Source organism: Schistocerca serialis, chromosome 3 (assembly GCF_023864345.2).
Source record: "Schistocerca serialis cubense isolate TAMUIC-IGC-003099 chromosome 3, iqSchSeri2.2, whole genome shotgun sequence".
Taxonomy (NCBI): Eukaryota; Metazoa; Arthropoda; class Insecta; order Orthoptera; family Acrididae; genus Schistocerca; species Schistocerca serialis.
The window spans coordinates 879,550,521-879,565,075 of record NC_064640.1 but is presented as its reverse complement, the minus strand read 5'-3'; positions in this window follow the sequence as shown (position 1 = coordinate 879,565,075).

Below are 14,555 nucleotides of genomic sequence, written 5' to 3'. Positions count from 1 at the left end.
TACCTGATACGAATCCCACAACGCGCAACAGAACTCCAGAAGACGACGGACAAGCGTAGTGCAGCCAGTTTGTATAGTAGATCTGTTCCATCCTCTACGCGTTCTGCCAATAAATCGCAGACTTTGGAAGTTATTGACGAGGTTGCTCTTGCTGTAACTGGCCACGCAGCACGTGCCCCGAGTAGTGCTAGTGCTCTTGCAGTGTCATGAGAATTGTCCATCCCCCGGTCAAAAGTAGGGAAATTTTTGTGGACTGTTTTACACTGGTACCCGTACAAGATCCAGACGGTGCAGCAACTGAAACCTCATGGCTATGGCTATGAGCACTATGAGACTTAACATCTGAGGTCATCAGTCCCCTAGAACTTAGAACTACTTAAACCTAACTAACCTAAGGACATCACACCCATCCATGCCCGAGGCAGGATTCGAACCTGCGACCGTAGCGGTCGCGCGGTTCCAAACTGAAGCGCCTAGAAACGCTCGGCCACACTGGTCGGCAAACCTCATGGTCCGCAGCGACGTCCTGAATTTTCTCTTCAGTTTCTGGCACAGATCCAAGTTGACGACAAGTAGCCGGGAAATATTTTGTGGAGTGACGAGGCACATTTTACACCACAGGGTGCAAAATAAACACAGAACTGTGTTGGGCACGAAGAGCCATTGCATTCACCGTATGTGACTGTGTGGTGTGGATTCACAATCACAATTATTCACCGTCCGTTCTTCTTTGAAGATAATACACTCAAAGGGCCTGTCAGGTGAACCATGACGTCGGAGGGTTATCCAGTTCTCCTTGTATAGCTCGTGATTTCTGCGTTGGCACAGCGCATCTGTGTGGAAACTATGCTAGATGGGGCAGCACCTCATGTCGCTCGCCTGGTGAAAGAAGTGCTCAATGCAACCTTTCACAAACGTGTTACTTCTTTCCAGATGCATCGCCTGACACCAGGTCTGTATCCGTATCACTTCTGCCTTTGGGGGTATCTAAAAGAACGCGTTTACCCGTTTACCGGGGACACGTTTGGTCTCCACCTGACCTTATGGCCCGTGTACGTACATGAACACGTTGCTCAGATTCGACTGGGACTTCTGCGAGCAACTGTTGATCACGTCATTTTTCGGAACAGTTTCTTGTCAACATCTCTGGTGCTCATACTGAACGAGCTAAGCAGCAGTGCATAATAAAATCAACATTAGGCCTTTCTCGCTTGGTTGAGATTCCCTGCCCACATCCCGCTCCTAACCCATTGTAAATGGAAACATATCTATACGTCTTTCTCGCATTCGCAGCATTGTTGCTGCAACAGCGTCATTGTCAAGGATTCCAGTTTCGAATGGTTCAAATGGCTCTGAGCACCATGGGACTTAACTTCTGAAGTCATCAGTCCCCTAGAACATAGAACTACTTAAACCGAACTAACCTAAGGACATCACACACATCCATGCCCGAGGCAGGATTCGAACCTGCGATCGTAGCGGTCGCGCGGTTCCAGACTGTAGCGCCTAGAACCGCTCGGCCACCCCGGCCTGCGATACCAGTTTCGATGAGGACATCCTCAAAGAGGTCAGGTCTATTTGTTGCCATTATATCCAAAATATTTCCATCATGAGTGGGATTCGAAACTATCTGTTCTAGGTAGTTGTCAGGAAAAGTCATTTAGTAATACTTTTTTGTGTTTTCTGAATCTGCAGACTATTACCTTTTAATAGATATATAATTTATTCAATTCCGAAGACTACAAATATTTTTAAATTTTTTTTGAAATGTGTTCTACATGGGCGTGACCCACTGTGGCGCTGTTAAACTGCTGTCAAATGGTGTTATTATTAACGTCCGTGTTCATCAGGTACATTTTAGTGATGTGAGATAAAGTATGTGTTGTGGCTAACCTGTGATGGTTCAATATATATCGCTGGTGTGATTGTCGATTGTTTCATGTTTATTTACTCTGTCGTTATCTCGAAAATATTCGTAATTAATTCTGTTTCTTGAGTCTCTGTTTTGTTGAAGTATAATAATGAGTAAAAGTAAAGTTATTAGAAATCCTCTGAAGGCTTTTAAGAAACGGAGAAATGTTGGAAAGCCAAAGGTATGTGTTATTACTGTAAACAATAAAGACGATAACCAAGTGAGTGAACCTAACCTCTCAAGTACACCTGCCCATAGCAGTCAAAGTGGGAAAGAAAATACTTCACAGAAGAAGCTTGGTTCAATGAGTGAAAACTATTAATGTTTTATGGGCGAATCGGATGTGAATAAAATATTTGATATGTCGGTTCTCAAAGGAATTATTTCAAACTGTGTAAGATGTATTCATTGTAGTGAAGTTGGTCTGGAACTCTCCATAATAAAGCACGTAGGACTTGCTAGTGAAATACAACTGAAATGTGATAAGTGTTCATACATGACCACCTTTTGGAACAATGTTGCAGTAACTGCAACTGAAGAAAATGGTAGCAAAATCTACGAACACAACAACGAGCGATAGACAAGAAACGCCTTCGGGCTGCAGACAGGGCTGTAAAGAGTCTAGAAATACAAGCAAGAGAAAACAGGAGGAGGAACAAGAGGAAGCTGGAGGAGGAGTTTGCAGAGGATGAAGATAATCCATCCTATGGACCTGGAATGCACTAAAAAGTTAATCCAATCTTTGTCGCTCGATTCCCAAACTTTTATTTTCTCATACTAATTACATGTTTTCTAAGGATCTTCCAAACATATTTGTTTCAAACTTTCAGTAAATGTTACACAGTACCTTCTGCATAATTTAACACAGCCTTTTTCCAAAAAACTGTATATTTTTGAATATATAAATAAAAAATTGCAAAAAAATGTTGTGAATTTTCATTACAATTGAAAAAATCATCTTTAATAACTGAACTAAAATTTTGTAAAATCCCTGTGTTAAGTTGTAGCCCATATTCCAATAAATAATCTGTAAAAAGTTCAACTTCCTACCTCAAATACATTGTGAGGAAAGATGTAATTTATAAGCGTTATTTTAACATTGCAAGTATAGGGCGTTCCGGAGCCCCTTAAGAGGATGTCTTATCACGCCCACCACTAACAAAACTGTAATTTTCCCAATTAATTGTTGGATGATTAAAGTCTCTGCCGGTGATTACAGTATGACTGGTGAACTTATGTAAGTGAAATGAGGTTTTCTCTAAGGTTTTCGGTAACATCAGGTGATGATGGGCGATAGAAGGATCCAGTTGTCATTTTATGCCGACCTCTGATACTGAGTCTTGCCCAAACAATTTCACATGTAGCATCGATTTCTAAAAAAATGGTTGAAATGGCTCTGAGCACTATGGGACTTAACATCTATGGTCATCAGTCCCCTAGAACTTAGAACTACTTAAACCTAACTAACCTAAGGACACCACACACATCCATTCCCGAGGCAGGATTCGAACCTGCGACCGTAGCAGTCGCGCGGTTCCGGACTGAGTGCCCAGAATCGCGAGACCACCGCGGCCGGCATCGATTTCTATCTCTGTGGATTTGAGTTCCTTGTCTACTGCGACAAATACACCACCTCCATTTCCCATTTGCCTATCCTTTCGACATACACTTAGATTTCCCTCAAGAAATCTCACTGGTATCAATTTCAGGTTTCAACCAGCTTTCCGTACCTAGTAAGATGTGAAGAATGGTGTCGAACTCCTTCTGGAAATCTAGAAATGTAGAAATAATTGGGGATCACCTGTCGATAGCAATCATATATAAACAGCGAGTACTGCTTCACAAGGACGATATTTTCTGAATACGTTCTGACTGTTTGTCGATAGATCGTTTTGTTCGAGGTGATTCATAATATTCGAAAATTCCAGTGCAAATCAATGTTGGTGATATGGGTCCGTAATTCAGCGGATTACTCCTATTTCTTTTTTGGGTATTTCTGTCACGTGTGAAACTTTCCAGTCCTCAGGTACCAATCATTCGTATACCGAACAGTTGTATGTGATTGCTAAGTATGGAGATACTGTATCAGCATACCCTGATAGGAATGCGACTGGTGTACAACCTGGACCAAAGGATTAGCCTTTATTATACGATTTAAGCTGCTTTGCTGCATCGACGATGTTTACTTCTAAGTTACTCATGTGAGCAGCAGATTTTCATTCAAACTGTGAAACATTTACTTCGTCTTCTTTGGTAGAAATATGTCGGAAAACCGTATTCATTAACTCCTGTTTAGTGACACTGTCATCGGTAACATTACCATTGCTATTGCGCCGTGAAGGTATTGATTGTGTTTTGCCACTGGTTTACCTTACATATAGCCAAAATCTCTTCGGATTTTCCGCCAGATTTCGAGACATAGTCTTGATGTGGATGCTATTAAAAGAATCTCGCATTGAAGTCAGTGCTAAATCTCGAGCTTCAGTAATACATCCCCAATCTTAAAGATTTCCGTATTGTTGCTTCTGTACCAGTGTTCTCACCTGTTTTGCGTACTATGGGGGATCAGCAGCATCTCTTATTAATTTGTTTCGTATATATATATATATATATATACCAATTGACGTTGGTACTATTTCTTTGAATTGAAGCCACAAACGGTCTACCCTCACATATTTCGTGTGGAAGAAATGGAGATTGTCTCTTAGGATGGCGACAAGCAAATATTTATCGGCTTTTTTTTAGATAGATATATTTTGCTTTTATTTTTGGTGGATTTGGATGTTACGATGACTGGGTGTTGTGTGCTGTCCTTAGGTTAGTTAGGTTTAAGTAGTTCTAAGTTCTAGGGGACTGATGACCGTAGCTGTTAAGTCCCATAGTGCTCAGAGCCATTTGAACCATTTTTTGATGTTACGATATTCACTCTTGCTGCAACGACCTTCTCGTCACTAATCTCTGCATCTGTCACGATGCACCCTACGAGGGTTGTCCAGAAAGTAAGTTCCGATCCGTCGCTAAATGGAAACCACAGTGAAAATCAGAAACATTTTCTTATCAAGAATTAGCTACACTTTCCAGATACGTCTCTACATAGTCGCCGCGCCGACTTGACATTTGTCGGAGCGTTATACCAAATTTCCAACACCATCGCTATACAAGGCAACCGCCTGTGCTTTCTGATAATTCTCTACGCTGGTCTATAGTGCGTAGCCTCGCCCAACTGTTATCTTCGTATACAGCGTTTCATGTGAACAGATTTGATACTCAGGACGAGGCAATTAGGGCTGTGTTGTGGGTGATCGAACTCTTCCCATCGAAAAGGCTGCAGGAGCGTCTTCACTGCCCCTGCAGAGTGCGGTTGAGAATTGCCACGAAGAAGGAAGGGCTTATCAGCTGTGTTAGGTGGGCTGCATTCCTTAAGGCGAAGCCTCTCAGACGGCCCTTCTACTTGGCGGGAGACATCCTTGTTCTAGGCACCTTTACTCGCTCACAACTGAAAAGAGCGTCTTGATGCGATCGGTGGTCAATACTAGAGACACTACCCAACACATCTGTTGAAAGCTTAATCGGGTTTTCACAGTGGTGTCCATTTCGCGACGAATCGGAACTTACTTTCTGGACAAGCTTCGTATATGCACTGGATTATTTCTTACAAGAGGTCACGTATGTTTTCGCAACCATTCACACTTAGAGTGGGCTCTTGAATTCATTGATAAAAATACTTTGCAGGGAAAGCATTCAGTACGATTTCGGAGGAATTTTTATGTCTCTTTTTTTTTATGCTGACTTCAAACATGCAATTTCTCCGAAATACCGAGGGCAGACTCAGTCTCCACCAACTATAATTAAATGTGGCGGAACTATTTGGAATGAGACTCAAGTTTTCTTTGAACTGTTAAGCAACTGTATCATCTGAGTCCAACCGAGCTAGGTGGCGCAGGTTTGGCACACTGGGAGCACGGCGATTCAAACCCGTGTCCAGCCACCCTACTTTAGGTTTCCCATTATTTCCCTAAAATGCTTGAGGTAAATGCCTATATGATTCCTGTGGAAGGGCATGGTCGACTTCCTTCTCCATCCTTCCTTAATCTTATGGGACGTGGGACGGATGACCTCGCTGTTTGGTCCCCTCCCCCCAATCAACCAACCAACCAACCAACCATGGGTCTGAGTAGGGGGAGGGGTCGGTAAAAGGAACCAATTATTACTTTATTCCGGTTGTCAATTATAACCTCTTCACGTACTAACTCACAGTAACTCACTATTTCGATTTCCCTACAAGCGAAACTACTTCTAACAGCAATAAACGCTCCACCACCAACCGTGTTTAATCTCTTTTCCGAACACCGTTAATTACTTCGTAAAAATTTCAGCTGATCTTATCTCCGACTTTAGCAAGCTTTCTCTGAACTTATCTCTGGCTTTAGGCAACTTTCCGTATTTACAACGATGTGTGCTCCAGTGCTTTCTATTAGCGCCTGGAGCTCTAGTTCTTTCCCAACACTTCTGCGACACTTTACAACTACAAAACCGATTGTTGCTAGGTCTATCCTCCTCCTATGTTTGCCCCGCACCGTATGAGACAGAGACACTTTCTGAAATTTCCCGGGACTCTCTAACCTAAAATACCGCGCTGTCCACACCACACAGCCCACACTAGCTACACTCCTGGAAATGGAAAAAAGAACACGTTGACACCGGTGTGTCAGACCCACCATACTTGCTCCGGACACTGCGAGAGGGCTGTACAAGCAATGATCACACGCACGGCACAGCGGACACACCAGGAACCGCGGTGTTGGCCGTCGAATGGTGCTAGATGCGCAGCATTCGTGCACCGCCGCCGTCAGTGCCAGCCAGTTTGCCGTGGCATACGGAGCTCCATCGCAGTCTTTAACACTGGTAGCATGCCGCGACAGCGTGGACGTGAACCGTATGTGCAGTTGGTGGACTTTGAGCGAGGGCGTATAGTGGCCATGCGGGAGGCCGGGTGGACGTACCGCCGAATTGCTCAACACGTGGGGCGTGAGGTCTCCACAGTACATCGATGTTGTCGCCAGTGGTCGGCGGAAGGTGCACGTGCCCGTCGACCTGGGACCGGACCGCAGCGACGCACGGATGCACGCCAAGACCATAGGATCCTACGCAGTGCCGTAGGGGACCGCACCGCCACTTCCCAGCAAATTAGGGACACTGTTGCTCCTGGGGTATCGGCGAGGACCATTCGCAACCGTCTCCATGAAGCTGGGCTACGGTCCCGCACACCGTTAGGTCGTCTTCCGCTCACGCCCCAACATCGTGCAGCCCGACTCCAGTGGTGTCGCGACAGGCGTGAATGGAGGGACGAATGGAGACGTGTCGTCTTCAGCGATGAGAGTCGCTTCTGCCTTGGTGCCAATGATGGTCGTATGCGTGTTCGGCGCCGTGCAGGTGAGCTCCACAATCAGGACTGCATACGACCGAGGCACACAGGGCCAAAACCCGGCATCATGGTGTGGGGAGCGATCTCCTATACTGGCCGTACACCACTGGTGATCGTCGAGGGGACACTGAATAGTGCACGGTACATCCAAACCGTCATCGAAGCCATCGTTCTACCATTCCTAGACCGGCAAGGGAACTTGCTGTTCCAACAGGACAATGCACGTCCGCATGTATCCCGTGCCACCCAACGTGCTCTAGAAGGTGTAAGTCAACTACCCTGGCCAGCAAGATCTCCGGATCTGTCCCCCATTGAGCATGTTTGGGACTGGATGAAGCGTCGTCTCACGCGGTCTGCACGTCCAGCACGAACGCTGGTCCAACTGAGGCGCCAGGTGGAAATGGCATGGCAAGCCGTTCCACAGGACTACATCCAGCATCTCTACGATCGTCTCCATGGGAGAATAGCAGCCTGCATTGCTGCGAAAGGTGGATATACACTGTACTAGTGCCGACATTGTGCATGCTCTGTTGCCTGTGTCTATGTGCCTGTGGCTCTGTCAGTGTGATCATGTGATGTATCTGACCCCAGGAATGTGTCAATAAAGTTTCCCCTTCCTGGGACAATGAATTCACGGTGTTCTTATTTCAATTTCCAGGAGTGTATATAGCCCCTTCCCGTGTATAATGGACCACTGTCATGTTGAGTGGAAGGCGAAAACCCACGACTCTATGATACGAGCTGAGGAATCTGCAGCTTGAACTGCCGGAGAACCATCTGATCCTTTGATTCAGGCCCTCCGCCCTACTCTGTACCAGAGATCCGCAGTCGATCCTGTCGACGATGCTAAGATGGAAAGCTCAGCTTTGGCCCAGCAAGCAAGGCTGGCAGCCTTTATCACTTCAGGTAGCCACGCGAAACTTGAGAGAAACTTTTCCAATCCAAAGTGAAACACATCGTTAGTATCGCTGTGAGCCACCAGCTGTAGTCTGCTGCTTTTTGTGCTCTTCTTGGCACCCAGAAGCATTCGTTCCACAATGGGATGACTCCCTATTGAATGCACAAAGAGTGCACACTGGATTTGTTCCCCTCCTTGGCCATATATCTCTAAGGGACCCTATTACGTGCCTAACATTGGAGCTCCCAGCCAGCATTAATCGCACCCTCTGTGGCTGCCGAGATCATGCAGGCCGAGATGCTTTCTCTGAAACGTGGTAAGCGATTGCATCTGGCTCAGGATCTTTAACAGACCCACACAGCGCTTGAAACCTGCTAGACGAACCAGGGAGGCCATTCGATCCACTGTCTGGAAATACTTCCACTGTGTACCACACCCTGGAACGACCTCCCACTCGACCAAGGGTGAGGGGTGATCCTCAGTGTGGGTGGACCGGTTTGAGGACAAGTGGAACGTGCTGGACGTCCCTTGGATACACACGCCTGGCCCCCCACAGTGATGCCCACTGACAACACCCTCAAGATGCGTAACAGAAGCCAACACCACCTGGAGCTGTAGGTGAAGGGTCAACAATTCAGCTTCCATCTGAGCATAGCAATCACAGTCCTTATCCATACCAAAGATGGCGGAAATATACACTAGACAATTATTAAAAAACGGAATGGTGCCTGATAAATACAAAAAAGCAAGAAATTAAAGAATTTATACTAAAAAGCACACATGATAATCAAAATAAGCCAATTCTTGCTAGAAGCTGTCTCAGCTCATAAACGAAACAGTTGGCTCTGATGTGATGGTGCAAGGACGAAAGCTACCAGATAATTGATATCATCACAAAAAGTGTTAGAAGTTGAGGAGCTCTCTTGGTGCAGTATCTTTCGCGATATTGCTGGAATGGCTACGTCGGACAGACTTTCTTCTTGCTTGGGTCTGTCAATAAACGCGAGCTTGCGCGCTTCTTACTTCCAGGTTTGCGGAGACAAATTTCCTCTTGAACTGCATGCAAGCTGCGTCAACAGCTATAAAATAACAAGGATGTTAATAATTGGAAGGAGTTCTGTCATAATTATGTCTCCCTTATCTAAGGCAACTAGTTGTCATGGAGTCTCCGTTCTCGCGAAAAAGCGGGAAGGTCTAAAGTAGCTAAAGCAAAATCCAGCTATTTTAACTAGAGATGCGAGAACAAACTTCGATCTGTTAGTATGAAACAATAAAACCATTAATCATCTAGTTATTGAAAACCACGCGTAGTACCTCTCAGGTATAATCTACATCTACATCTGCATCTACAACCATACTCCGCAAGCCACCTGACGGTGTGTGGCAGAGGGTACATTGAGTACCTCTATCGGTTCTCCCTTCTATTCCAGTCTCGTATTGTTCGTGGAAAGAAATATTGTCTGTATGCCTCTGTGTGGGCTCTAATCTCACTGATTTTATCCTCATGGTCTCTTCGCGAGATATACGTAGGAGGGAGCAATATACTGCTTGACTCCTCGGTGAAGGTATGTTCTCGAAACTTCAACAAAAGCCCGTACCGAGCTACTGAGCGTCTCTCTTGCAGAGTCTTCCACTGGAGTTTACCTATCATCTCTGTAACGCTTTCGCTATTACTAAATGATCCTGTAACGAAGCGCGCTGCTCTCCGTTGAATCTTCTCTATCTCTTCTATCAACCCTATCTGGTACGGATCCCACACCGGTGAGCAATATTCATGCAGTGGACCTACTTCCTTTGTTTTCGGACTCATTTCCTTAGGATTCTTCCAATGAATCTCAGTCTGGCATCTGCTTTACCGACGATTAATTTTATATGATCATTCCATGTTAAATCACTCCTAGTGCCTACTCCGACATAATTTGTGGAATTAAGTGCTCCCAGTTGCTGACCTGCTATATTGTAGCTAAATGATAAAGGATCTTTCTTTCTATGTATTCGCAGCACATTACACTTGTCTACATTGAGATTCAATTGCCGTTCCCTGCACCATGCGTCAATTCGTTGCAGATCCTCCTTCATTTCAATACAATTTTCCATTGTTACAACCTCTCGATATACTACAGCATCATCCGCAATAAGCCTCAGTGAACTTCCGATGTTATCCACAATGTCATTTATATATATTGTGAATAGCAACGGTCCTACGACACTCCCCTGCGGCACACCTGAAATCACTCTTACTTCGGAAGACTTCTCTCCATTGAGAATGACATGCTGCGTTCTGTTATCTAGGAACTCTTCAATCCAATCACACAATTGGTCTGATAGTCCATATGCTCTTACTTTGCTCATTAAACGACTGTGGGGAACTGTATCAAACGCCTTGCGGAAGTCAAGAAACACGGCATCTACCTGGGAACGAGTGTCTATGGCCCTCTGAGTCTCGTGGACGAATAGAGCGAGTTGGGTTACACACGATCGTCCTTTTCGAAACCCATGCTGATTCCTACTGAGTAGATTTCTAGTCCCCAGCAAAGTCATTATACTCGAACATAATACGTGTTCCAATAGTGCTGCACATCTGTTCGACGTCCCTTCTTGAAAACTGGGATGACCTGTGCCCTTTTCCAATCTTTTGGAACGCTACGCTCTTCTAGAGACTTACGGTACACCGCTGCAAGAAGAAGGGGGGGGGGGGGGGGTCAAGTTCCTTCGTGTACTCTGTGTAAAATCGAACTGGTATCCCATCAGGTCTAGCCGTCATCCGTCTTTTGAGCGATTTAATTTTTTTTCCAACCCTCTGTCATCTATTTCGATATGTACCATTTTCTCATCTGTGCGACAATCTAGAGAAGGAACTACAGTGCACTCTTCCTCTATGAAACAGCTTTGGAAAAAGACATTTAGTATTTCGGCCTTTAGTCTGTCGTCCTCTGTTTCAGTACCATTTTCGTCACAGTGTGTCTGGACATTTTGTTTTGATCCACCTACTGCTTTGACATAAGACCAGAATTTCTTAGGATTTTCTTTCGAATTCGTTGAACACCTCTCGCATAGCCCTCCTCATACTACATTTCGCTTCGTGTAATTTTGGTTTGTCTGCAAGGCTTTGGCTATGTTTATGTTTGCTGTGAAGTTTCCTTTTCTTCCGCAGCAGTTTTCTAACTCGGTTGTTGTACCACGTTGGCTTTTTTCCATCTCTTACGATCTTACTTGGCACTTGCTCGTCTAATGCATATTGTACGATGGTTTTGAACTTTGTCCACTGATCCTCAACTTTATGTGTACTTAAGATAAAACTTTAGTGTTGAGCCGTCAAGTACTCTGAAATCTGCTTTTTGCCACTTTTGCTAAACAGAAAAATCTTCCTACCTTTTTTAATATTTCTATTTACGGCTGAAATCACCCATGCTGAAACCGCTTTATGATCGCTGATTCCTTGTTCTGCGTTAATTGTTTCAAATAGTTCGGGTCTGTTTGTCACCAGAAGATCTAATATGTTATAGCCACGAGTCGGTTCTCTGTTTAACTGCTCAAGGTAGTTTTCAGATAATGCACTTTAAAAAATTTCACTGGATTCTTTGTCCCTGCCACTCGTTATAAACGTTTGAGTTTCCCAGTCTATATCTGACAAATTAAAATCTCCACCCAAAACTATAGCATGGTCGGGAAATCTACTCGAAATATTTTCCAAATTTTCCTTCAGGTGTTCTGCCACAACAGCTGCTGAGAAAGGGAGCCTATAGAGACTTCCAATTACCATGTTTGAGCCTGCTTTAACCGTTACCTTCGCCCAAATTAATTCACATTTCGGATCTCTGTCAATTTCCTTTGATACTATTGCACTTTTTATCGCTATAAACATTCCTCCCCCCTCACTGTCCAGCCTGTCTCTGCGGTATACATTCCAATCACAGTTTAGAATTTCATTACGGTTTACATCTGGTTTCAGCCAACTTTCCGTCCCTAGTACTATGTGGGCATTGTGACCGTTTATTAATGAGAGCAGTTCTGGGACCTTTCTATAGACGCTCCTGCAGTTTACTATTACCCTATTGCGTTTTACCTACTGCTACCTTGTCACGTCTCAGGAGGCGTCTTGTCGGGCCTAAGGAGACAATTCTCTAACCTAAAAAACCCACATGTGCACTCCAGACGTACTCCGCTACCCTTGTAGCCGCTTCCTGCGTGTAGTGTACGCCTGACCTATTCAGGGGATCCTACATTTCTCCACCCGATAGCGGAGGTCGAGAAATTTGCACCCCAGATCTCCGCAGAATCGTCTGAGCCTCTAGTTTAAGCCTTCCACTCGGCTCCAAACTAGACGACCGCGATCGGTTCTGGGAACGACACTACAAATAGTTAGCTCAGATTCCACCCCGCGAGTGAGGCTTTCCGCCTTCACCAACTCCTCCAACTGCCTGTATGACCTGAGGATGACCTCTGAACCCAAACGGCAGGAGTCATTGGTGCCAACATGAGCAACAATTTGCATTCGGATGCACCCAGTGGTCTCTATCGCCGCCGGCAGGGCCTCCTCCACATCTCGGATGAGACCCCCCGGCAAGCAGACAGAGTGAACACTGGCCTTCTTCCCCGACCTTTCCGCTATTTCCCTAAGGGGCTCCATCACCCGCCTAACGTTGGAGCTCTCAATAACTAATAAACCCCTCCCCCCGTGTGCCTGCTCGGACCTTGCTGAAGGAGCGGCCACATGTCCACTCACAGGCAGAGCGGGCGATGCCACACGGCCAACCTCCACATTGACCCTGCGCCTCGTGCGACGCGAATGCCGTTGAACCCGCCATTCCCTTGGGGTCAGGGTGGCCCAACCGCGCCCGGTACCCGCGAAGATGTCTCGACAGCAGGGACCGTAGGTGAAGCAAGTAACACCTGGGGTGTACCATTCGACGCACCAGACTCCCCACTGCCGCTACACCCCGAGGCAGCAGCCTGAAGACGGCTGACTGCGGCCATCAGCACGTTCAGCTGTTCGCGAACAGTGGCCAGCTCCTCCTGCGTCCGTACACAGCAGTCACACATCTTATCCATTCTAAGAAATCAACTATTTACTGTAGATATTTAAGTAACCAACTTTTAACTAGACTGCTAATTCACTAAAGGAGGCTGATAGCTGACTAAAGTGTGGTTACTAGACACTTCTTGTTGGAAACAATGAAAAGAAGCACCAACTGTCTCTGGAGTATTTTCAAAACAAACACGAAATATATGGAACACTATTACTAGTACACGAAAATTAAAGCTTCCAAAAAGCAAAAACACACGGAAAAAGAAGTGACAAGTAAGAGAAACACAGTTAATACTTGCATTTACGTAGCGTGCTGCACAGGAGATGTGAAGCAGACGGCAGTTGCGACGACACTGGCACTACTGGCATAATTCGATGAAGAAGTTTTTTATTCATACGAGGATTCCTTTTACGAAGCGCCGATAGCACTCATTACTCTCCAAATGTCATTACTGACGCAGCAAAATGATATGTTGGGATGTGTGGAGATGTATTATAGTAAATGGAGTCGGACAATTGGTTGAATTTAGTGCAGTAGTAATTCCAATCCCAAAGAAAGCAGGTGTTGACAGATGTGAAAATTACCGAACTATCAGTTTAATAAGTCACAGCTGCAAAATACTAACGCGAATTCTTTACAGACGAATGGAAAAACTGGTAGAAGCTGACCTCGGGGAGGATCAGTTTGGATTCCGTAGAAATGTTGGAACACGTGAGGCAATACTAACCTTACGACTTATCTTAGAAGAAAGATTAAGAAAATGCAAACCTACGTTTCTAGCATTTGTAGACTTAGAGAAAGCTTTTGACAACGTTAACTGGAATACTCTCTTTCAAATTCTGAAGGTGGCAGGGGTAAAATACAGGGACCGAAAGGCTATTTACAATTTGTACAGAAACCAGATGGCAGTTATAAGAGTCGAGGGGCATGAAAGGGAAACAGTGGTTGGGAAAGGAGTGAGACAGGGTTGTAGCCTCTCCCCGATGTTATTCAATCTGTATATTGAGCAAGCAGTAAAGGAAACAAAAGAAAAATTCGGAGTAAGTATTAAAATTCATGGAGAAGAAGTAAAAACTTTGAGGTTTGCCGATGACATTGTAATTCTGTCAGAGACAGCAAAGGACTTGGAAGAGCAGTTGAACGGAATGGACAGTGTCTTGAAAGGAAGATATAAGATGAACATCAACAAAAGCAAAACGAGGATAATGGAATGCAGTCAAATTAAATCGGGTGATGCTGAGGGGATTAGATTAGGAAATGAGACACTTAAAGTAGTAAAGGAGTTTTGCT